The following is a 25,941-nucleotide window of genomic DNA, read 5'->3' as shown; positions in this document are numbered from 1 at the left end:
CAGTGTAAAGAAGGGTTTATTTTGACTGACAATTTGAAGGTGCCATCTATATTGGTAGGGAAGGCATGGAGCAGGAGTGTGAAGCAGCTGCTCACGTCCAGCCACGGTGCACAGCCAGGGAGCCAAAAGAGAGGAAAAATGGAGTTCTGTTTGCTTTCTCTGTCTCGTTCAGCCCTTTACCTGTACCTGTGGAACAAAGTTGCCCGCATCCAGAGTGATCTCCTCTCTTTAGTTGATATTCTCTATAACATCCTCACAGGTACGTCCAAAGGTTTGTCTCCTATGTGGTTCTAAATCCAGCCAAGTTAGCCACCCAGATCAACCTTCACAAAAAGTCAACAGATGGTGAGTTAGGAGGGTGTTCTTCTCATGAAACCAAACAATGTTATCAGCAAAACCTCACTTTGTATTTCTAAGTCGAAGGTGTAAACATACCTCTGCCGTATCTTAGTTTCTTTGGTTCTACTATAACAGAATGTCTAAGACTAGGTAGTTTACCAAGAACAGATTTATTCTCTTGTGCTTCTGGAGTCCAAGGTTAAGGGACCCATACCTTGTGAGGTTTTTGCTTCTGTTTTATTTTTATCCATCTTCCCATGGTAAAAGGCAAAACAAAACACGGCTAAACTCGCCTCTCTACTGGGAGCCCACTTCCTACAACAGCAACATTAATCCATTCCTGAGAGTAGAGCAGTTGTGGCCTAACCACTTCCAATAGGTCCCATGTCTGAACACTGTTTATTCAGAAATACAGGACACTGAGGGACACGCTCACACCAGAACAGAGACCATCCCAAAGCTGGTGAGTTTTAGAAGACCTGTTTATGCAGAGTGAGTTCATAGTGGCTGGTTAAAATTGGAAAATGCATGAAACTAATCCCTTAGATCAAGGGAGGAGTGGGGGTGGGTTATGGGGGCGGTGGGACAGGTAGTGGAGATGAAGAGAGATGCGACTATTAAAGAAACACTCTACAGGGAGCAGAAGGCTCTTGGTGAGTGGCTTCTTCCAGGACACAGGAGAGGGCAAAGTACCAAGAGCCCATCCAGGCTCTGGCCTGTCACGGGGATACTGTGTTAATTGAGAAGAGAGCTGATCGCACCATCCACCATTCCTGTGAGAAGAAGTTTAACTCAGATAGTGAAGGGAGATAAGAGGAAGTGTCCTGGCACACAGCTGACTCCCTGCTATGCTGACCCCTAGCAGGGAAGATAAGCAGCCACAAAAACTAACTCAAGAGCTCTCCAGCCTGTGTGAGTCCTACAGGGACCTCGTAATCTTGCCTTCTGTCCTCAGAGCCCATGGAGTGCAACCCTTGCTCAGTCTCCCACTGTCTGTCCTTAACCTGGTATGATTTTTGTCTGTCGTGACTCACAAGACTGGATTCCCTGTGCCTCTCAGTTCTTTCCCTAATGTTGTAACGTTACTTTCTCAAACAGAGAATAGCACCCAATTTCCCCTGATCATATAACCCTTCTATTTTTTCCAAAACACTCAATATCTTTCAATTATCACTTGCTCACCTATATATTGTCCTTGTCCCCAGCCCCTCTGAGTATGAGCTCCTGGACCACAAGGACTCACCCAGCCTTCCTCATATTCACCCCTTCAACTCTGAAACAGCACCTAATGGGCCCCCGGTAGCCACCTGGGGAAGAAATAAGCAAAAGGCTTCCCCAATTTTAGCTCACAGACAACAGTTTTCATTCATTTCCACCTCCTTTGAGTGGTTTCATTTCCTTGGCAATGAAAGGGAACACTAGAAGACATATGGGAACCTAAGCCAGCAGATTAGGTCAAAGAACGGACAACTGTGTCCGCCTCTACTGAGAGACATGGGTTTGTCAGTGTGGGAACAGATCCTGAAAAGGAAGAGCCACCCTCGGCTAGCCTGCCACCTTATGAGCACCAGATTACCAAAACATGCTACTACTCCTTCACAAAATAAATGCCATCTCCCCTCCATATGCAACCTTGTGATAGACCGGAAATTCAGACATGAGTAAGGTCTAGCCCAAGTCCTGGGGAAGGTGGTCTACAGAAGAGCAGGTCAAGGCAGCAACAGCCAGTGATACCCTAGATGCACGGTACTCCGTGGTAGTCACCAGATCATGCTTGGGCCCCGGAGAAGCATCCAGGAGGGAATATTCACTCTGGTCCTGAGGGAATAAAGGCAGGGGCTCACTCACTCCAGATAGAGGGAGTGACAGCTGCAAAGCGCTAAGAGGCAAAGTCTGCAGATTAAATTCCACGGGGCCAGGACACGGGGTGTTTACAGTGGCAGGAAACTACACTGAGACACTAGCAGAAGCCAGACTGTCTAGACCTCCATGAGGAAACAAAAAACACTTTCTTTAGCAAGATTAGCAGTCAGGAGAGCAAAATTTAGCCCTAGAAAAAGTTTTCTCTTGGTCAAGACCTTCAGGATTCCAACTCTTCTTCCTTCTGATTCAAACTTCCCCCAGAAGCTCTCAATATTAACTTTGTCACACCCTTCCTGGCCTCTGAGGTGCCTCATCCTTGCAGGGGAGGATCAGGGACTTGGTCCCTGAGGTGCCACACCCACTCACACGCCCTTTCGTACATGCTCTTTGACAGGCTTTATGAAGCTATGCTGGACAGAGCCTAGCAATGTCAAAGCTGCAGGTTATTAATAATGAAGCATCTTGGAAGTTAAAAGGCTGTTGGTTCTGGTCCAGGTTCCCGTGGATAATATCCAACATTGCCAAGACTCACGCTGTTGTCTGCTAGGAATTCTCCAAAGCTGCCTGCTGTGTCAGCCCATGGGGAACTTGGAGTCACAAGAGACTTCAAGCAACTCACTTAACATGGAAATCAGTCAAGGCAACAGTTCCTTTAGTCCTTGCAGATGAGAGAATGAAGAGAGCTTCGTTTCTCTCCGTATTTCTGCCATTTGCTACTTTCTACCAACTCTATCCCTTACATTTAGGTTTCAGGTCTGTTCTTTTACCTATGTTCTCGTCTCTATCCCCAGTGCTATAATTTGGATATGGAATATTCCCCCAAAGGCCCATCCATGTGTTAAAGTTTGGCCAGCAGCTTGGTATAATTTCAAGGTATGGGTTCTTTAAGAGGCAGGGTTAATAAAGGTCTACTGATGATTGACAGCTTGCCTGATGGGGGAAACCCCAGCCTCCCTTCTTCATCTTTTTTTTTCCACACCCCAGCCCTGAGGCGAATGGTTTCACCTGTAAACTGATTTATCTTAAGTGCTTGTGTTAGCAGTAGGAAGCTGACTAACGCACTTCACAAGGGTTGTATCTAATATGAGATGGATGTCTCAATACCCTCTTAACTAGTCACACCATTTGTTCGTCTGTGCGGAGCTGCAGGCTCGGTCTTCCTAAAGCCCAGTTTTAGACACTCCAGCCCTGCTCCTGGTCCCTTAGTGAGTCCATTGCGAGTGAGCCGCAGTCTAACCCAGCTCCTGCTCTTTAAAACTTGTGCACAGGATTCTCCCAAGGTGAAATGACTGCTTGAAGGGTCCTTTATCCCCAGCTTTCCAAGTTCAGACACTACCCACTCCTGAAAGATTACTTCAAGACCCAAACTCATCCTTTGGGTAAGACAGAAAGTCTCTTGTCTGGTGTCTCCCATAACACATACTTTTGTGTCTTTCTTGTAAGGGTCCCAACACTACAATCTATGCCAGAGCAATCCATATGGGTGTCAGTAACGAATACTTCTGGTACACGGAGTTTAATGTCTTTTCCCAGACTCGCACCCAGCCCCGGGTATGGACCTTATATTTAGTTGTCAAATGAAAGCGCACACACGTCAAAGGCTTCTTTTGTCTTTCTAGACTGAGGGGAGATGTATCTGGTTGTGTGGGGTGCTGGGTGAAGACCAATCAAAGAGGCGCCGATTTGTCACATGTGGCCTGGAAATTTACTCGCCCAGTTGCTCAGAAGGCAGCCCTTCCCAGCACAAAACCAGGCTTCCCAGTTGTAATTTGAGCTTGCTTTCCCAGGCCTCTAATTACTCATGAGCACTTCTTTTGTTGGAGAGTTGGTTTGGGGTTTTTGTTTTGTTTTGTTTTGTTTTTTTTCCTTTCTTGGACATTTGCCTTGCTGCACATCCCTGAACTCCCCAGCACTGGAGACACTTTTATTTCATCAGCTCTTACTCCAACCTGAGTAAATGCAGATTGGAATGGCAAGGAACAAAAAGCCAGCCCAGCCTCAGCGGACCTGGGAACACACTCAAAACTCACACTCCTGATAAATGATATTGGCCATTTTCACGTTTGAGGAAGTAAATGTTATTAAAATGCCCATGTGTGGTAGTTTGGTGGTAACCACAAGGAAGGCAGGAACAGACCAAATGCAGCCCCAGTGATGTTTATTTTACAAAGCAAAAGGTCCAGAGTCAGGAACCCCAGCAACTCAAAGCACCCTCAAAGACTGAGGCCTTGACTCTGTGCTCTCAGTGCCATGGCAGTAGCCCCCTTCTAAACACATCGAGTCAGAAACAGAAGATCCCTGTGTCTTCCTGTGTCTGAATGCAAACAGCACAGTGAGGTTTGATGAAATGTGTTTTTTCTATGCAAATCAAAACAACTCTGAGATACCATCTCACTCCTGTCAGAATGGCTAAAATCAAAAACTCCAATGACAGTTTATGCTAGAGAGAATGTAGAGAAAGGGGAACACTCCTACACTGCTGATGGGAGTGCCGACTTGTACAGCCACTTTGGAAATGTGTGGATATTCCTCAGGAAAATGGGATCAGTCTACCACAAAACCCAGCATACTCTTAGGCATATACCCAAAAGATGCACATTCATACAAGGATGTCTGTTCCACTACGTTCATAGAAGCATTATTTGTAGTAGCCAGAAACTGGAAGCAACCTAGATGTCCCTCACCTGAAGAGTGGGTAGAGAAAATGTGGTACACTTACACAATGGAATACTATTCAGGAGAAAAAAACAATGGATTCTTGAAATTTGCAGGCAAATGGAAGGCACTAGAAGAAACCATACTGAGTGAGGTAACCCAGTCACAAAAAGAGAAACATGGTATGTACTCACTCATTTAGATTTTAGACATGAATCAGGGGAGTGCCAGCCTACAATCCCACTGCCAGAGAGTCTAGGAAACAGAACCTTCATCCAGTGAATGATGGAAGCAGTGGCAGATACCCACAGACAAACACTGAACTGAACTCCTGGAATCCAGTGTCAGAAGAGAGAACTGATGGACAAAGGAGTTAAGAGTGGGCTGGTCCCACAGAAACAGTTGACCTGTACAAGGAGGGGGAACTCTTGGACTCCAGATTGATGGCTGTGTGGAAAGCATGGGACTGACCCAGACCCCCTGAATGTGGGTGTCAGTGAGGAGGCCTAGGTAATCTATGGGGCCTTGGGTAGTATTTATCCCTGCATACAAATAGACTTTGAGTGCCCATGCCTCAATATGGGATGCTCTCTCAGCCAGGACTCTTGGAGGAAGGTCTAGGCCCTGCCCTGGATGAAATGACAGTTACTGGAGATCCACCATGGAGGGCCTCACCCTCCTTGGGGATCAGAGTAGAGATTGAGTGAGGGACTTGGGGGACTTGGTGGGGAGGGTGGGGGAGGAGGTGAGGGAGAGGGAGCTGGGATTGACATGTGAAACAAGATTGCTTCTAACCTAAATAAAAAAAAGATTTAAAAAATGTGTTTTTCTAGAAGGAATGGAGCTCCTTGAATAAGAAGCGGAAAGGACTCTTGGCAGAAAGCCTTTTGGACTGGCTGAGTGCTATATACCATTCCATCTAGTTCACACCGGTTCTTTAAGATCACGCAGTGGAAGCGCGAATAAAGGATTACCTGTGTAAACTAGCCCAACTCTAATCTCAGAATAACAACCTGCTCTTAGCGTCCTCATTATTATGGGAAGGTCTGCTGAGGACAGGAAGAACCTGAGGGGTAGACATGCAGACATTCTCCACCTGGTTTAAACAGTAACTTGTGTCATGGTCCTGGACATTTCAATACACAGCCGCTATAAACATTGATCTCACCTAATTTAAGCTGGAAGGCTACCACTATTGATTCTCTTCATAGAAGTTGCTAAATCAAATAGAAGTTTATGTACAATTAAGGAATCTGGAGAATTCCTTTCAGTCTATCAATCACTGTGAGCTCCCATTCAGACTGGCTATCCACCATCTGCTTCCGGCAGCCTGAACTATACCTACTACTCACCGTTTACCTCCGCTCACAGGCCCCTTGCCTCCTACCCCGCTGCTATTGCTCTTCCTCATAGCAAATTTTGTATTTGATGCTTCGTGGATTTATTTGTCCCCAATGTCTTGTAGTCACACATTGCCTGAATGTTTTAAACATATTGCTGCCATCTTCTCATGACCCACAAGGGTCTTCCTCAATTGCTTCCCCAGCTTTCTCTCTTTTTCTTTTTTCTCTTCTTTCTTTCTGTTTTCCTTTTCTTTTTCTTTTTTCTTTCTTTTTTTTTTTTTTTTTGAGGCAGGATTTTTCACTGGACCTGGCGCTCACTGATGGGTTACACTGGCTGGCCAGTAAGCCCCAGGGATCCTCCTGTCTCTGTCTCCCCTGTGCTGGGATTACAGGTAAGCATCACAGCACCTAAATGTTTACACAGCTACTGGAGACCTGAGCTCAGTTCCTCATACCTGCAAGTAACTACTGAGCCATATCTGCAGACCCTGCAGTGTCGCCTAACAAAATAACCACTCTATCTTAAGAGAAGATTTTCCTGCCCATTTAGCTCCCTTGACATTTCTGCTAATACAAAATGAAGAATGAAACAGGCAATAATTCATGAATATGCTTACATATCACTTCATGTCTCCTCTATAAATTCCCAAATCTCCAACCAATATTGTAGTCTGCTCCTTGATTTCCCAGTTTTGAATACATACTCACCCACCACCAGCTATACATTTTGGCCTAACTCATCCCCCAGATTAAAATAATAATAATAATAAATTACAAGAAAAAAACTCCTTCGCTGGGTGATAGTGGCACATGCCTTTAATCCCAGCACTGGGGGAGGGGGCACAGCAAAGGCAGGGGGATCTCTGTGAGTTCAAGACCAGCCTGGTCTACAAGAGCTAGGTCCAGGACAGCCTCCCAAGTCACAGAGAACCCTGTCTCAAAAACAAAGCAAAACTCCTGTATGTGTGTGGATGGCTCTGAGTGTTCCCAGGTAAGCCTTTAGCATCCAGGCAGCATGATATGATTGAGAGAGAACTACACCAGGGTGGTAGTCTTGACTCCAAGTTAGTCCTACCCCAAGTGTACCTTATTTTCCCAGACACAAAATCAGGGAGGGCTTAGCTGACCACACATAACCTTCTCCTCTCTCCCAGGCAGTACAGCCTGTGATTAACAAGCAGCCCAGATTCTGGAATCTTCCCAGTTCTACTCAAGAGAGTCTAATGAAGCCTTTCCCAAGCTATGTAACCTTGAGTAAAACCCCTCATTGTTCCCCCATGTTTTGGCTCCTCCATCTATAAAAGAGAAAAGATTAAAATGCTTACCTGGTGAGAGCATTATGAAGATGGGAAGAGTCAACATATGCTCTGGCATATGTGTTTAGAGCAGTACCTGGCAAAACAAAGTCTACATGGTGGAAATAGCCACAACAGAGTATGGATTCTTTGTGAAACAACAAAACTTTGAAGCTGTAACTTACATACTGTTGGATTCATCCACAGTATTATTCAATGGTTTACAGTATTTGTAGAGCTAGGAAACCATTATCACAATGCATTTGAGAACATGACTTTTACTACATCGAGATGAGACTCCATATCCTTAAGCTAACATCTTCCTGTCTCTCCTTCCCATCCTAGCTCAGGGCAACCAATAATCTACTTTCTTTCTCTACAGATTTGCCCACTCTAGATATTTTATATAAGCACAATCATATTATTGTAATATATGTTTCCCCAATGTGTTTCCAAACATCATCTATATTGTAACACGAGTTTCTACTTTTATTGATGGATAATATTCTTTTTTATTTTACTTTGTGTATATAGTAGTATGTGCTCATTCCTGTGCGCAAGTGCACACACCCACACTCACACAGGCATCCTGCTCTATTACTCTGTGCCCTGTTCCCCTGAGGCAGGGTCTCTCACTGACTCTGGAGCTCAGCTGGCAGCCAGCAAGCCCCAGAGATTCTCCTGTATCCACTCCAACCAATGCTGGGGTTAGGGGTGCATTTGAAGCCACACCAAGCTTTTACATGGTTCTGGGAATTTAAACTAAGGTCTTCCTGTTTGCAAAGTAAATGCTCTTACTCACCGAGTCACATCCCCAGACTATATTGCTGAACTAATCAATGCTCACCCTGTTTCCACATTTGGGCTGTTACAAACAGTGCTCCCATAACCATCTGTGTACAGACTTGTGTGTGGCTGTATATCTTCATTTTCCTTGGGTATAAATCTAGGAGTGGAATTTCAGAATCCTGTGATGACTCTGGGCCACCAAGTGACAACACCAGTTTTCATTCCCACTAGCAGTATATGAGGGTCTCAGTATCCTACCTTACCAGCATTTTCTGTTTTCTGACAACAAGTGCTAGCCATCGCAATAGGTGGGATTTCTCTAATGCCAAAATATTTAAGCACCATTGTGTGTATCACAACAGGTAAGCTGCAGGTTCTTATGTAACATCTACTGCTGATGCTTTAGAGACCTTAGGCCACAAGAAACACTTAGAGAGGAAGGAGTTCAGCACCTCGGCTGCCACAAGCGCCAGAGGACCCAGTACACTATCACTTGGTCTTGGCAATGTGAGCACAGAAGCCACATTGTTAATGCTATGCCAATCAGGGCAGGCTGCAAGAGTAAGACATTACATCTTCAATTCAAACGGTCCTCTGTTTCCATTCCTTGCCTATCTAGGTATCTCCCATTTCTGTGAAAGCCAGAAGCACACTTATTCCAGTGTCTCCCAGAGGTACTATCTTAATCGGTTTTCCATCCCTTTGGCAAATACCAGAACAAGCAGTTTAAGGAGCGGAGCTGTTTATTCTGGCTTAGTGCTTCAGAAGGTTCAGTCCATCCTGATAGGGAAGCTGTGGCAGAGCAAAGCCATTCTCATTGTGGGGGACAAGAGACAGGACACATGTGCTGACCAGTTTTCTTCTTCCACCTGGACCCCAGAGTATGGGGTGGCACTTCCCAGGCTCAAGGAAGGACTCCCCTGCTTAGAGAATGCTCTTGCAAACACACACACACACACACACACACACACACACACACACAGAGAGAGAGAGAGAGAGAGAGAGAGAGAGAGAGAATTGCCCTCAGTCAACCAAGCTGACTCTCATAATGAACCATCATAGAACTCAATTATCGTAATTTGGGTTTTCACTGATTCTGCTACCTAAATAACAGCCTTTTTGTTTATTTAACCTCCCACTATAAAGTCTTTGTGGACATGGATTCTCTACTTCTTTTGTCACAAACATAGTGCCCTAAGCCAGGTTGAAGTCTTACTGTAACCACCCTGGTAAGACAGAAGAGAAATGCCTGTGCTATCAGACATTCAGATCAAGGGATCCTTAAGAACTAAAATCTCAGGCTGGAGAAATGTATCTTCTAAAAGATCTCGGTTCAATTCCCAGAACCCTTACAACAGTTCTGGATCAGTGATGGGGCAGGCACGATGATGGAGTAGACACAGTGATGGAGCAGACACAGTGATGGAGCAGACATAGTGATGGAGAAGACACAGTGATGGAGACACAGTGATGGAGACACAGTGATGGAGACACAGTGATGGAGACACAGTGATGGAGACACAGTGATAGAGACACAGTGATGGAGCAGACAGTGATGGAGACACAGTGATGGAGACACAGTGATGGAGCAGACACAGTGATGGAGCAGACAGTGATGGAGACACAGTGATGGAGACACAGTGATGGAGCAGACACAGTGATGGAGCAGACAGTGATGGAGACACAGTGATGGAGCAGACAGTGATGGAGACACAGTGATGGAGCAGACACAGTGATGGACACACAGTGATGGAGACACAGTGATGGAGCAGACACAGTGATGGAGCAGACAGTGATGGAGACACAGTGATGGAGCAGACACAGTGATGGACACACAGTGATGGAGACACAGTGATGGAGCAGACACAGTGATGGAGCAGACACGGTGATGGGTCAGAGATTGAGCAGACACAGTGATGGAGGAGACACAGTTATGGGGCAGTGACAGGACAGGCTCAGTGATGGGGCAGGGTTGGGCAGGACCTTATCTTGACCAGGAATTCTGAGTTGTACAAGCTTCTTGGCTTCTATCTAACCCTAAACCTCACATCAATGTCCCCAAACTATCTGGAAGGGTCACTGGATCCCTTTATTTATCTCCTAAGTGTGGTCTCGATGACTAATTTTTTTCTTTGCCTTTCACTATTCCTTGTTTCTTTAACTGGTACAACAAGGACTACGGCTGAGCCCAGCTTAGTGGGACTGCCAGATGCCAGGTTTTGACCCTAAAGAAAAAAAAAAGTTTCCAAATTAATTTGGATGTGTGACCTGCAGGTGATTGGCCAGAAGGCTGGTGACTCAGCAGAGTGGTCATTTGCTGCCATCTATGGGTAGAACATTAAAAGTGACCTAAGGGGAAATTTGATGTCATATAATAGCTTGATCCTATGATGAAATTCTAAGGGAAGTACCAAACAAGCTTGGGTTTGTTCACTGTTATCTCAACATGCAGAAAAGGGGATAACTTGGGATATTTGGTAATGTTTAACAAATAGCATCAACTCTCTCATGAATAGTAATTCAGACTGTGGCACTGGATTTTAAAAGGTAGGTTTGAAGTTTGTCTGGCACAGTATTTTTTAACTGAGAGCAGGTTTTTAAGAAAAGAGATGAATTAGGTTAAAAGACATTTTAATAACAAAATTTGTCATTGTCTTGACTAAAATGAGACTCACCCAAACCTATTATGGCAAGAAAGAGTCCGTCTGTCACAGTTGCCATGGAATTAGGAGCTGCACAATGATTTAATGGCACTCTTTATCCTCAGCTAGGAACTTCCACTCACAGAGGCAGGAGAATGGATGCTAATGAGAAAAGCTCAATTGTATCCTGAAATATTTATGCCAGCTTTGCAAACAAGTATAAAACATTCACTGGATCTGCCTCCAAACACACTTTTAAAAGGATACAAATCCATTCCCTGACTCATCAATGCACGTGCACACACACTCTATGTGTGTACTTATCACCAATTTTATGTGTGAGCTTATAACATGAATAAATAAAAGACCCAGAGACTAACACTGGGTGTAACGTGCATTCTTCCCGCCAGCCTGGTCCCAGAGCTGCATCCGTCCCAAATGAACACAGAGGAGGCTATATTAATTATGAAGCTGTTGGTCATTTGCTTGGTTTCTTATAAGCTAGCTCTGACTTAATTATTAGCCCATAACTGCTAATCTGAGTATTTCCACATGGTCTTCTCTTACTGGAAAAGGGTCTGGACCCCTTTTCTCGCATCCTACATCATGACTGGCCTCTAATACTAGCACTCAGGAGACAGAGGCATTCATATATCTATGAATTCCAGGCCAGCCTGATCTATATAGTGAGTTCAAGGCCATCCAGGCATGCATAGTGAGACCCTGTCTAAAAAAGCAAAAAAGAAGAGTCCAGAATAGGTTAAATACAAAAAAATGAAGAGTTGAAGAATGGCAACCCTTCATTTAGCGATAAAGAGATACATGCTCTACACGTGATTCGTATTCACCATATATCTGGTTGGCATGTCTGTCTGTTAACTAGACATAAGATCTGAGAAGTTAGAAATAATATTTCTTTTTCATTTTAATTTTATTTATTCTTTGAAATTTTCATACATGTATACAATGTATCTTGATCATACCCACCCCTTATTAATCCCCCAAACCCACCTAGAGTCTCCCACCACATCTCTCTCAACTTTATGCCCTCCTTTTATGCATGTATATATATATATACACACGTATGTATTATGTAATATATGTGTACACACAAAATCTACTGAGTTCAGTTAGTGCTGCCATATGCATATGGGCATGGAGTCACCCACGGGGGCACAGAGAATCTACCACACTCCTGAAGAAAAGTGACTCTTCTTCCCCAAGCAGCCATCAACCACCAATAGTTCCTTGGCTGCTGGTGAGGCTTGTGGAGCCCCTCCCCACTCCATACTGCTTGGCTTGACCTTCGCAGGTTTTGTGTAGGTAACCATTGCTGCTGTGGGTTCATTTGTGGCACGGCCACATCATGTCCAAAAGGACAGCATCTCTTAGCACAGTTCCCCGTCCTCTGGTTCTCACATTCTATCAGGGTCCTCTGCAAGACCTTTCTTGAGCTTGGGGTGGGTATTGATACAGATGTTTCATCTACAGATAAGCACTTTGAACAGAACTGTGTTTTTACATTAACCACTCTCCTCTGTAATACGAGCTTCTCTGCACAAGTGAAACTCTAAAGACGTAAACACAGCTGTTCAGGAGGCAATTTGACAATATGATCATTTGGAAAAATAACATCAATAGGTTCCCCCTAGGACCTATGATTCCCCTAGCCATGCTTTTATCTATTTGTTTGTTGTTTTTGTTTTAGCCATGTTTACGGTATCCCTCAAGAATTCCCTCCTGTGGAGCCAGCCTCAAATCCCATCAAGAAAGCCATTGGTTACCCCCATAAACAGCCTTGCCACTATTGCAGGAGTGAGCTCATCTTGCCTGCCGGGTCATTATTGGAGCATGCAGAGGCCAACACTGGATAAAACTATTCATGTGCCCCCTCCTGCAGTTTGCATAACACTTTCTACCAGTTAACCAACTGGGATTGGCTGGTCAATCCAATAAGTTAGTTTTCTGTGTCGTGTCCTGTAACTGAAGACTGAAACTTAATAACAAATTATTATTTGTAGAAACTTAGTCAATATAATTGATTTCATATCCATTATGTGATCATTTCTGTTCTGGGTGCTTGCTCCTCATAGTGTTAGCAAGTTGGAAAGAAAGAGAAAGGGAGAGAGGGAGGAAGTCAGGCAGGACAGAGGACAGAGAACAAGAGGGACGGTGGGTTTCAGTGTGTATTGAAATTGAAACTAACTTGAGCAATGAAACCAAGGAGCAGGAGGCAGGAGAAATAACATTCATTTGAGTGGATAAGCTCTGATGAAGATCTTTGATTTGGTCAATACATTTGTTCCAGTGTCAGCCAACATTACCAGGAAGTCAGTGCATAGAGGTGAGACTTTGATGAGGTGTGACTCAGTTCAGGTAGACCAGTTGATTGCTTTCAGCTAAAGAACAAAACAGAGTCACTTTTGATAAACAAAAGGAGAGATTCTCATCTATCTTATTTATACCTGGGTCCCTAACCCTTAAATTCTTGACATATAGCACTCAACAAATAGCTATTGAACGAATACAGCATACTGTACTCAAGCACCATCTGACACATTTGTAAAAATTAGGCTTTCAGGGGTGGAATGACCTCTCCCAACCTCACTGCCAAGGTCATTTAAGAAGAAAACCTGTGAATTTCTAAGATCCCAGAGTTAGACAATGCTGCATTGCTGATATCTCAGACGTAGTGTTACTGACCCTAGCAAACAAATACAAAAGAGTGCATGCCGGGAGAAGCCTCAGCCTTGTCACCTGCCTTTCTCACAGAGCCTTCCTCTGTTCACCTTCTGTCTGACGCCATCTGAAGGGCTCCACAATAATCGCTGAATTACATAACCACCCAAGTGAGATTGTCTTCCATCTGTTAAGGCGCATCAGAGCCCCCATGCAATGAATTTCAATTTAAGGAGCTTTGCATCCCATCTGGAGTAAGAGGATTCATTCCTATAAAAGGTGGAAACATCCCTGGGATTTTTAACCTGGTTCTAATGGAAATGATTTGTTTCTAATTTAAACTTTTAGATGCCGTTTAAATACTGTACATTTCAGCACTCTGCGACAGAATTGTGCAGCCAACAGTTATATCCCAAGTCGCATTTCACAGCAGTAAATGCTTATTAAACGTAAAAGCCACATACACAAGAACTCTTACGGCAGCATTGTTTGAATCAGGAGAAAAGCTTGGAAGTAACCCAAACGCCTGTCAAAGGAGAGGGGATAATGCCTTTGTGCTATGTTCATCCCGTGCAGCTATTAGATTGAAAAAAGAAGGTCTACATGTACCGGAGTGACAAGGAGTCACAGACAAAGCAGTCAATGCAGAACAGAAAGGTGCACAGTGTGCATACTTTTCATTCTGCAATAACCGCAGTATTGTACCAGCCTCCACACATGATAAATATCCGCCCATCCACACTGAAAACTCTGGAAGTCGATACAGCAAACTATAAGCAGTAATTATCCTGGAAAAAGAAATTTTGCTTCTAAGCTTATGCATCTCTCTATTATACAATGTTTACAATGGCTATGTGCTACTTCTGCGATTTAAAAGGTGGGCTGTATTTCTTTTGTTATTTTTAATTTGTGTGGGTGGTGGTGGTATGTGTATATGATACATGCATATGAGTGTACAGGTATGCATACCTGTACACATGCATGCAGCGCCCAGAGCAGGACATGCAGTAACTTCCTCTATCACTCCTAGCCCCCATTGCCTCAAGGCATGCTCTCTCAATTAAATCAGAAGCTCATCAATTGTGGTAATGAGGAGAAAACCCAGAACCTTGCTTATCAACATAATACATACTGTTACAGGAAAACTGAGGAAATAAAACAAAATACTTTACAGCAGTCATCTACCATCTCGTTACCCAGTCAAGACCACTATTAACACTGTTGTGTGTTTGTATTTCATGTGTCTTGCATGTGGTTTGTGTGTAAAGAGAAACCTTCCCGCCAGCCTGGTTCCAGAGCCGCATCAGTCCCAAATAAACACACAGGAGGCTATATTAATTATGAAGCTGTTGGCCTTACTTATTTCTTACTGGCTAACTCTGACTCAAGTATTTATCCCATAATTGTTAATCTAAGTATTTCTCTTACCGGAGAAATTTCTGGGCTTCTTATCCCTATGCAGCTACATCTTGACTTCCTGTGTTTCTCCTACCCAGAGTCCTCCTCGATTCCTAGTCCCACCTATCTTGCTTCCCTATTGGCCAACAGTGCTTTATTGACATATACACAGGACTTCCCCCATCAGTGTATGCTACACAGTGTGTGTGTGTGTGTTGTGTGTGTGTGTGTGTGTGTGTGTGTGTGCGCGCGTGTTTGCATGCATGCATTAAGTGGAATTGGGATTATACTATAAACTATTAGTCATTTTCTCATTATTATTTTGTGGTGAACTATGTATTTAAAACATTAATTTTAATAATGGCAAAATATTTCACCCACTGGTTTTCAGCCCCTCTCACTCTTTCTGCTTACTGGGTCTACCAAGATGTAAGCAGGCAGCTGCCATGCATTTCTGCTGCCACCCGCCAGCATGCCCTCCTGCTATAATGGATGGAATCCAAAATAAATCCTCCCTTCCTTTTGTAAGGTATTTGGGCACAATGACAAGAGAAGTAACAAACATAGACCCATATAAAAAGTTCACCAACTCCTAGCCTAGAAGATGCAAACATTGTCTTCTCCATCTTTGATCCCAAAATCAAGATAGAAATCAAATTCAGTGCCAGAAACAAACTCAATAGATATTAATTGATGAATGCTTGAGTTAATAAACCCACATGGGCTTAATAAAATGCATGTGTGTGTGCACACATGTGCATGCGTGCTTTCAGAACACCTGTGTTTCCAGGCGGTGATTCAGAGTACTTGAGCCCTAGTAATTCCTGGTTTTCATATGTTTTTACTTCAATAAATATACTTTGGCTAAATTCATATTTGGCACAGTCTACCAACCCAAACTTGGATTCATAATTTAAATGACTGGAAGGCTCCTCAGATTTCTGGCACAGTGTGTGTAAGGCCTGCTATGATTAGCCAATGCCTCATGACACAACAGCCGGTGGCCTCCATAAGAAAAAAAAAAATCACCTAAAGGGAAAGCAGCATAGGGCAGATGCCAGAAGAAATGGAACTTGCCATGAGTACTGGAATGTCTTTGTCATGGTGACACAAATGACCCTCAACCCAGAAACCACCTAGAAGCATGGTAAAGATGCTAGCTCACTTTCAAATCTATTGACTGAAGTATCCTTCACCTCCTCTTAGGGAATCCATAATTAAACTACTACCTAAGTGCACTGAGCTACTCTGTAATCCACAATCAAGTACCAGTCAAGCATAAGCCCCCTTGTCTTGAAAGAGCTGTCAGGTAAAATGAGATATTAAACATGCACCTAACACCCAATACGCCCATATGATGTGTGGCAAGCATTTGGTAGATAAAAGTTAACAAAACAGGCACCTGATGGAAATGAAGCCCTGGAGTTAAAATAGGTTCCAGATATTTTTAGTAATGTAAAGACTCCAAAAGGAAAGAGAAAACAGGTGTAGAAAATGGGTCGCAGTGGCTGAATATCATCTGATAGTCTTTTCTGTGAGGTTTTTCAACTACAAAGGATTATATAAATATCACCCTTCTGGCTAGAAAGTCATCACATCCTTTCTTCATGAGTCATGCTGTTCCCCAGAGAGCAACTTCTTTGGTCTCATTTAGTTTTAAATCCCCTAAGAAAGTCCAGAATTTTCAGTATGTGTAGATGCAATAAACCACCTGTGTTTCCTGTCCTTTGAGGGTCACAGACAAGCTCTTGCAAAACAGATCTTAAGGGAGATATGAAGGTGGTTTGTTTGCAAATGAAATAAAATGAGGAAGGCGGAGACTGAGAAAGAGAGGAATCTTTCCCTACTCAGCCATAGCAGAGACCTGAGCTCACCCTAAGGGAGTGCTGAGTCAGCATGGCTGTGCAGGGGAGGTGAGCATATAATGGACAGGATTCAGTCCTGTGATGGTTTGAAATGTAGTGGCCTCCATAGGTTCACATATTTGAATACCTGCTCCCCAGTTGGTGGAGCTGTTTGGGAAGCACTGGGGGGCGTGGCTCTGGGGCAGGCTACTCCTAGTTAGCTTTCTCTGTCTCCAGGCTGTAGATCAAGATGGGAGCTCTCAACTGTTCCTCTGCTCCACCTTTGTGGACTCTAACCCTTTGAAACTGTAAGACAAATCAAACACTTTCTTTTATAAGTTGCCTTGGCCATGATATTTTATCATAGCAATAGAAAAGCAACCAAGATGGATCCTAACCCAAAGCACCTCAGAATGTGATTATATTTGAAGATGGGACCTTTAAATAGGCAATTAGGGTTAAAATGAGGCCGTTAAAATGAGGCTGGCATAACCTGAATTTTAACAGGAAGATACAGGGTGCTGTAGTTTGAATGTCAAATATCCCCACAGCCTCGTGTGCCAGCATACTTGGTTCCCAGCTGATGGCACAATTTGGGGAGGTTGTAGAGCCTTTGGGACAAGTAGCCTGGTTAACAGATGTAGGTCACTAGGACACATCTTCAATGCTGGTCAGCCCAGGTTTTCTTCTTCCTGACCAGTCAAAATGCGAGAGTAACAGCTACAAGGACCCACCCCCAAGGGTGGAAACACCCGCTCTGTGCCTTCATGAGGGTGCTGGGAATCTAACCTATTTTCCTGGAAGAGCAGTCAGTGTGCTTAACTGCTGAGCCATCCCTCCAGTCCTGACCTCAAACTTCTAGCCACGTAACTGTGAGAGGACACATTTCTGCTGTTAAACCCTGAAGTGGGTGGCCTTTTGTTACAGAAGCCCCGGCAAATGAACACAATGCAGAGAGACAGACTTTGTCGGTCCAAACAGGTCCGTTACTCTGTCTGAAATTCCATCATTTTCATCCCTTCATACCAGCAGCAAGCTGGGGGGGGGGATGCACCATTCACAATACCAGAACTAGTAGCACGGAGGTGAACACCCCCTCTTGAAGGATACAGATGAGCAAGCAACTGCAGCAACAGCAGCGTAAAGATGAGGAGATGTTAGCCCCGAGTGGTCAGAAAAGGCTTCCCTGCCAAGTGACGAGATGATCAGGCTGAGCAAGGAGATGGATGACCCAGGAGTAAACTAACCCAGGTCAGGAAACAAGAACAAATGGCACAAGAAGCCAAAGACTAGAATGCTGGGTGAGAACCGACCAGAGAAGAGACGAGGACGTCGAGAGCTTCAGATGGTCCACCAAGAGCTACGGGAAGCCTGGAGTCTTAAGCACAGGGACAAAATAGCATCTGTTTCCTGGAACATCGGCGAGCGGCAGGACTGCGTTGATGGCAGATGGAGACTGTGACGAAGTCACCCGAGGAAGGATGGTGGCCTCTCGGAAGCACGTGAGTGTGAAGCTGTATCTCCATGACCCTAGCAATGTGATGTAGAAATTAACGGGATGGCCCAAGATGACACTGCAGGGAGAAGGCTCATTTGAGCCTCCAGAGGTGACATTCCCAGAGAAGGGGGTGACTCCCAGAACAGCCACCACCCTCTTAGTTATCATCACTTCCAAACCTTGCCTGTCATCTGTACCTTGTGGAATCATCTTGAGGATGAGGTAATGTCATCCACACTTCAGTTTCCTGGGCACAGCACTTCTAATTCTTGATATACATCTCTAGAAGAAACTTGGGCTCTGTAGTCCAGCAGACCCAGGCTCAAAGTCGGATACCTCTAAGCACCAGTTCTCTCTCAGGAATTCTCCAAGGCTTGAGCATTCAGGAAGTGCATCCCGAACAGGCACAAGCAACCCCTGATGATGAACGCACAAAGGGAATCATTTCAGACAGGTTGGAATCATGAAGGCATGGTGAGACCCCACTCCAGAAAGATTCTACTTGAGCAGGAAGCAGCCTTGTACTTTCTTGGTAAGACCTCCATCCAGACTAAGGTTTGACAATCACAGTGTTACAGATGAGACTCATAGTCTCAATTTAAAAAAAAAAACACTGTATCCCTTATAAATCAGCCTTTCTGAACTCTGATATTTGACACTTTGTCTCCTTCATAGCAAAACCAGCTGTACTCAGAGAAGGTCTGGCTCAATTATGAAATAAATTGGCTTAGCTCTGAGCTGGGGGAAGAAATGTGGCCATGTTTTTGGCACCTTTTAATTGGAGAGAAACGCTACCATGTTGGAAAACACCCAAAGAGCAATTAAGAGGAGGAAAGCACTAGAAACTTCTAGAACTAGTTAAAGATCATTTCCAAAAGCCGAGCACATTCAGACTCCTGAAAGTCAGGATGGGGTGTTGGAAGGGGTCTGTGAAGACCAGAAGAGGTTTCTAGAGCAAGGAAGCTTCTTGATTTAAGTAGGAAATTTTGAAGTTAGAGTAGAGGAAAACACTTCTACCAGGCTTTATACAAAGTATAAAAGGGCACGATTTGTTGCATCAAGGAAACTGCACATGCTCTTCAGCGGAGCTTGGTGCTTTATAAGACCAGTGATTATAGCAGGCTGACTGGATGGCAGCTGATTTGGACTACAGGGAATCTCTAGAAGCATCTTGAAAATGAAGCCGGCCCCTACTGTGGGTGGTAAAGGTGTGGGGACAGCAGGAGTGGAGCATCAGAGTCCTGTAAGAAGAGCCTTGAGTGCAGAGTCTGGGCCAACGGGTGCCAGAGGCTGCAGAGGGACAGGGACTAAGCAGGGACAGGCTCTACAGTGATATACACATTCAAGATCTGGGGGTGGAGGAGCACGCTTGCAGCACACACACACACACACACACACACACACACACACACACACACCCTTACTCTCATGAGTCCTCCACACTCAAACACATAAACATAACCCATGTGTTCACAGACACTCAAATACGTTCTCACACATATGTGTGCACACACCCACATGCTCACAAATATTCATATACCCTACATGTTTATACATGCACTCATACGGAATTCAAAGCAGCTGTTGGGAGTGCTAGAGTAGAGATGCTGGAAACTTGGGTGTGGTAAAGAGAAGCCACCTGGTGATTCCTCTAAGCAGAAAAGATCGAATTCCAACTGAGTAAGGAAAGTTAACATATATACCAGTGTTATTCCTCACTTATAAGCTAAACTTTACCATTGGTATGTATTATGGGGACACACACATAGTATGTTCAAAGGCCGGTGCTCTATGGCTTCAGGCTCCTACAGGGGGGTCTCAGCACACATCACATGCCTCACAAAGGAGGACAGCCTCTGTTCAATCCACCACATCTTATCTTGGCACCTTCTGAGTCTGTTTCCCTGTCTTCTTGCAGTGTGACTTTCAGAAATTCCTTTAGTGAGACTCCACTGGTAAAAAAAATCAACTTGCACTTATTAAAATTGTCCATGGTTTGATTTTGTTTTTTAAAGACAAAGCAAGGTCCCTCCCACTGTCCCAGGATGAACTCAAATCATGAATCTCCTTCTGTATCAGCCTCCCGAGTGCTGAAATTAGCTTGTGCCACCACACCCGTCTTCTAGAAATCAGGTTGGCTGGCAAAGCAACTGTAGATGGACAGTTACCCTCCCTCATCTGAATTCGTTACTTCCTTCATTTCTGGTTTCTATTTTCGTTCTCTGGGGTTTTCTGTTGTTGTTGTTTTGCTTCTTAGTTTCGTGGAGAATGGTCTCATACTGAGACCCAGGCAATCAATCACCTTGCCTCAGCTTCCCGAGTGCTGGGATTACAGACATGAGCCAACACTTTTGACTGCTTTTGTTCTTGACGCTATCATGGACAGTACAGTTCTGTTGAGCTGCAGGTTTTTAAGATTTCTGTTTTATCTCTGAGGCTTTGTGACTCCACACCTGTCTGTTGAAGATTTACTTTTATTCGATGTTTCAATGAACCAGCTTTTATTTTTGTTCATACTCTCTATTATTTTTTCACCTTTTTTGTTCCATTACTTTTCTGCTTGTCTTAATTACTGTTCTATTGCTGTGAAGAGACTTCATGACCAAGGCAACTCTAATAAAAGAATGCATATAACTGGGAGCTTGCTTACAGTTTCAGAGGGTTAGTCCATTCTCATCATGGCAGGAAGCAGACAGGCATGGTGTGGAGCAGTAGCGGAGGCCTTTACATCCTGATCCACAAGTTGCAAGCAAAGAGAGATGGAAACACTGGGCCTGCCATGGGGTTTTGAAATCTCAAAGCCCATTTCCAGTGGCACACCTCCTCCAACAAGGCCACACCTCCTAATCCTTCCCTAAACAGTCCCTCTACTAGGGACTAGACATTCAAATATATGAGCCTATGGGGACAATTCTTATTCAAGCCACCACACTGTTCTCTATTTCCTACCTTAAATTTTAACTTTCCTTTTTAAGACTAAACATTCTCACAAGTATTCTTGGGTTGCATTCTTTAAATCTTGATGGTCATATTATTCTATTTATGGTGGTTTTAATTTCTATTATTATTCACACACACACACACACACACCTTGCAAACAGTATCTCCCTAAGTAGCCCTGGCTGTCCTGGAAATTGCCCTGTAGACCAGGCTGGCCCTGAACTGACAGAGATCCACCTGCTTCTGCCTCCTGACTGCTGGGATGAAAGGCGTGTGCCTCTTTACCCTGCAGGCTTTCTGATTTAAAGCTACCAGGTATTTAGACATGTTCTCTCTACTATGTAAGTAGAAATCTGCCTTTTTCTTGTTGACATTTTTCAGTGATCTATAGCTAGAATATGGTCTCTGAATTTTGTTGAGATGAATGTTAGAGCACTACAATCAAACCTTATGGTGAGTTGCCTGGCATGGTTGCCAAGGCCCAAACACAATCCTCTGAAAAAGCAACAAGCAATTTTGACCACTGAGCCATCTTTCCAGCCCTGGATACAGGATTGTATAATGCATTGAATTGATAGATTGCAAGTGTCTGTGCCATTCAAAATAGTTCCCTATGAGGGCAGATTCGTCTTTTTTTTTTTTTTTTTTTTTTTTTTTCGAGGCAGGGTTTCTCTGTGGCTTTGGAGGCTGTTCTGGAACTAGCTCTTGTAGACCAGGCTGGTCTCAAACTCACAGAGATCTGCCTGCCTCTGCTTCCCGAGTGCTGGGATTAAAGGCACGCGCCACCACCGCCCGGCCTTGTCTATTTTTCTTAATGCCCCTCTCATTTCTCTTGGGAGTACATCAAGGCTCTGTTGGTGTTTATTATTTCTTTCCTGTAGTGTTAATATTGTGTCACTATGAAGTGACCCTCTGTATACCTGATGATGCCTTCTTCTGGAGTATGAATAATATCCTACAGCATATCGGTCTCCTGCTTAGTCCTGTTTAGAGTCCGGGTACTTATTCACATAGTAGTGGTTAACACCTCCGTGTGTCAAGGGGAATACATGACGGTTGTCTGGAGATGCTCTCTCAGCGAACTCTTATTCAAGGCTCGGGTTTATCAACTCAGTGTGAGGCAGTTTCCTCCACTTGGCAACTGATGATGACTTTGTCTTGTGGAACCGTGCCCACACTCCCTTTTGGCAGAGCGAAGCAGGAGAAAATTGAAAAGCTAGTAATTAAGTGTTGAAGTCTCTTCGGGTCATTTCAATCCGGCTGAGTGCATTGTGGTTTCACCCGGACAAGAAAATGCGTCCTGAGGGAGTCTCATTGGCTACAGTCACTGTCCAGCGGACGCCTGTCAGCAAGCAAGGTTGTCCATACATCCTGCACCCATCGCTCTTAGATTTCTTCCCTTTCGGCCGCAGTTCTGGCGACCTCTAGCGGCAGCTTCCTGCTCTGCACTGTGACAGAAACTTCGGCTGTTCTGCCTGGCCTGTGGGGCTGGCGTCCCAAGTGTCTGGCTAAGAGGTGATCCTAACTCTTGGAAACAGAGAGAAACGTTCTTCCTTGCCCTCTACCCACCGTGTGTCTTTCAGAAATCGCTTGGCATCGCCGCCCATCATGCTTCACTGTACCCAGTCTACCCAGCCCAGGTTCTCCGCAGCCTAGGAACTTTTGAAGGTTCCTGATTTTAGAGTGGGTATGACCATTAATTCCTTGAATAGGAGGGGAAGGACAGGTAAGCACTCCCCTGTGCTTAGGAAAGAAATATCGGGGCCTGAGGATATAGCTCAGTTGTCAAGAGTGCTTTAGCTTACATTGGGGAAGCCTTAGGTTCAAGACCCAATACTGCAACTGTCGTGGTGTCCTGTAACCCAGAGTGGGCATAGAGAGGCAAGAGGATCAGAAATCCAAGGTCACCAATCTGGAGAGATAGCTCACTCTGTAAAGTGAGTCTGAGGACTCACATTTGATACCAAGAACCCACATAAAAAGTACGGTGTGGTGTTATCCCAGTGCTGGGGAAGCCGAATCTGATGGCTCCCTGGGACTCTCTGGCCACAGCCTAATCGACAAGACCCAAGTCCCAGTGAGAGACATTGCCTCAAAACAGAAGGTGGGGCTTGAAGAGAGGCTCCCTTGGAAGAGTTGCCTGCCTAGCATGGTGAAACCCTGGGCTTGATGCCAGCACACACCACCTGAAACCAGGAGTGGATGGAGGCCCGGGCTTGCAATCCCAGCACTTGGAAGAGAGATCAGAAGGGGGATCAAAAGTTCAATGTCTAGGGGCTGGAGGGATGGCCTAATGGTTAAGAGAACTGACTGCTTTTCCAGTGGACCAGGGTTCAATACCTACACGCACGTGGAAGCTCACAGCCAACTGGAGCTCCAGACCCAGGTGGTCCAATTCCCTCTTCTGGACACTACGCACAAGATTCACAGACATACATTCAGGTAAAACAGCCATACACATATAAGTGATTTTTTTTAATGTTCAAAATTATCCTCAGCTACATAGCCAGTTTGAGGCTTGCCTGATCTTTGTGAGACACTGTGGAAAAAAGAAATTTTTGGTGGCTTCTGAGGACCACTTGAGGTTGACCTTTGACCTCTGACCCACATAGGCACACAAATACAAAAGTTCAAGGTCATCCTCAGCTAAGACTCTCACATTCAAGACCAGCTTGGCCACATGAAAGCCTGTATAAAAAAGTAAAGACATAACTGAAGCTCAATGAATCACCCTCATAGAAGCAAAAGGGATAAAGAATTCTGGAGCCAGGGATGCCAAAGATGACTGAGCCCCAAAACCTCGCATCACCAGCTTGGACCATTTTCCCCCACTACCTTAACCATCCGTGGTAAACATTAATGAGAACAGTAAATGGATTTGTTCAAATAAGGATCTCATCAAAGTATACCCTGCATCAACTTCGACTGTACTTCCCCAAACACCACGCGGGCAATCCTCCTGAGCATGCACCACTTTCTACTTCTTGAGGGAACTTGGAAACAAACAAAACATCCTCCTGCAGCATCTCTTCATACCTCACACAGACCCATAGCCAAAGAGCTTTTGTTTCCCCATTATCCTGCCCGAGTCTATTAAAATACAATAAATGGCTGTGATGAGCCATTTTCTGTGATCCCAATTAACTTTTGTGTGGCAACGCATTTTCTAGCTCAATATATCTTGTGCCCCGTTCCCATAATCACTGCCAAGAGCTGCTGGCCTCCTTTACCCAGAGACTGCAGCAATGGATCCCATGTAATTAGATAGTCCTCCCGTCTTTGTACCAATTAACAGAGAAAAAGCACTCCAAAGCCTGGCTAGCTAAAGCAGGCAAATGGGAGAGCTTTGGGTTTAGATGAGAGACCCCATCTCAACATTAAGGTGGAGAGAGACCTTGGGGCCTCCACACACATGCATTCACATATAAAAATGAGCTAATAAATAAAATAAATTGATCAAAAGAGAAGGAGTGCTCCAAATCCATTAGGATGACTAGAGTTTGAAAAATAATAGTAATAATTAATAAGTAAGTATTGAAAAGGTATGAGAACACAGGGGTCCTTGGACACTATAGGTGAGAGTAATCACCGTGGAAATTAGCCTGACAGTTCCTCGAAGTACTAAAACTGAAATTATTGAGGCTGGAGAGATGGCTCAGAGTTTAAGAGCACAGGCTGCCCTTCCACTGGTCCCACGTTTGATTCCCAGCACCCATGCGGTGCGGCTCATAACCTACTGTTGCTCCAGTTTGGGGGTGAGGTTGGTGGGAGGGTTCTGACGCCCTCTTCTGGCCTCTGTGGACACTTCAAAAGCATAGTGCACAGTCATGAATTCAAGCAAAACACCCACACACAGAAAATAAAAATAAATACCGCTTTTTAAAAAGTGAAATTATTATGTGGCCTAGCAATTCCGTTTCTGGATGTGAAATCCCCAAAACTGATTTGTCCATCCTTGTTCATGACATTGTAGTCACCACAGCCAACAGGTGAAAGCAGTCAAGTGCCCATCAAATGATAAATGGATGAACAACACATCCATCAGTTTGCTGAGACAGTCCACTCAAGTGTTGCATACGCACACATACAGAGAGAGAGGGAGACAGAGAGGGAGACAGAGACAGAGAGAGCCTATCTATCTAAAGAGATCAGATAATGGATGGTACTGGTTTGCTTGACTATAGTCATCAATTTGCCAGCTTCAATTGACTCCTATGTCAATGGGCCCTGTATCCTCAGGCCTCCACATCTGTAATTCGATCAACCACAGATTGAAAACCTTTTCTAGGGCAGACAGGACTGCTGAGCAGGTAAAGGGCTTACTGCCACGCCTGACGCCGTGAGTTCCATCCTACAGTCTGCATGGTGGGAGGAGAAAAGTGACACCAATGGGTTGCCCTCTGACCTCCATATTGAAGCGTTTGCATCCTCACATGGTCCCTCTCTTGCTCTAGGTCTCCACTCCCTGGCTTTCTCACACATGCATAAGTGAATAAATATTTAAAAGGTTTTTTAATGCAAGCCAGGCGTGGTCCTGAACATCTGTGATCTCACTCAGGAAGATGAGGCTGGAGGATCTAGATTTGAAACCCTGCCTCAAACAGCAAAACAGCAGGACAAAAATAATGCAAATTTTAAAACAATGCAATGTCACAA

General features: G+C 44.5%; 1 long non-coding RNA gene across 1 annotated transcript in view; it reads right to left on the bottom strand.

The window, feature by feature from the left end:
* Window positions 1-25,941, bottom strand: part of LOC110340222 — a 38,607-nt gene continuing 12,666 nt past the window's right edge. Inside the window, exons 2-3 of the long non-coding RNA XR_002382004.2 lie at window positions 7,526-7,592; window positions 1-323 (exon numbers count right to left, since the gene is read on the bottom strand). This is a non-coding gene — a long non-coding RNA (uncharacterized LOC110340222). The remainder of the gene's footprint in view (window positions 324-7,525; window positions 7,593-25,941) is intronic.

Source organism: Mesocricetus auratus, unplaced genomic scaffold (genome assembly GCF_017639785.1).
Source record: "Mesocricetus auratus isolate SY011 unplaced genomic scaffold, BCM_Maur_2.0 Super-Scaffold_100013, whole genome shotgun sequence".
Taxonomy (NCBI): domain Eukaryota; kingdom Metazoa; phylum Chordata; class Mammalia; order Rodentia; family Cricetidae; genus Mesocricetus; species Mesocricetus auratus.
The sequence above is the reverse complement of the archived record's forward strand: the minus strand, read 5'-3'. Positions and strand labels throughout refer to the sequence as shown.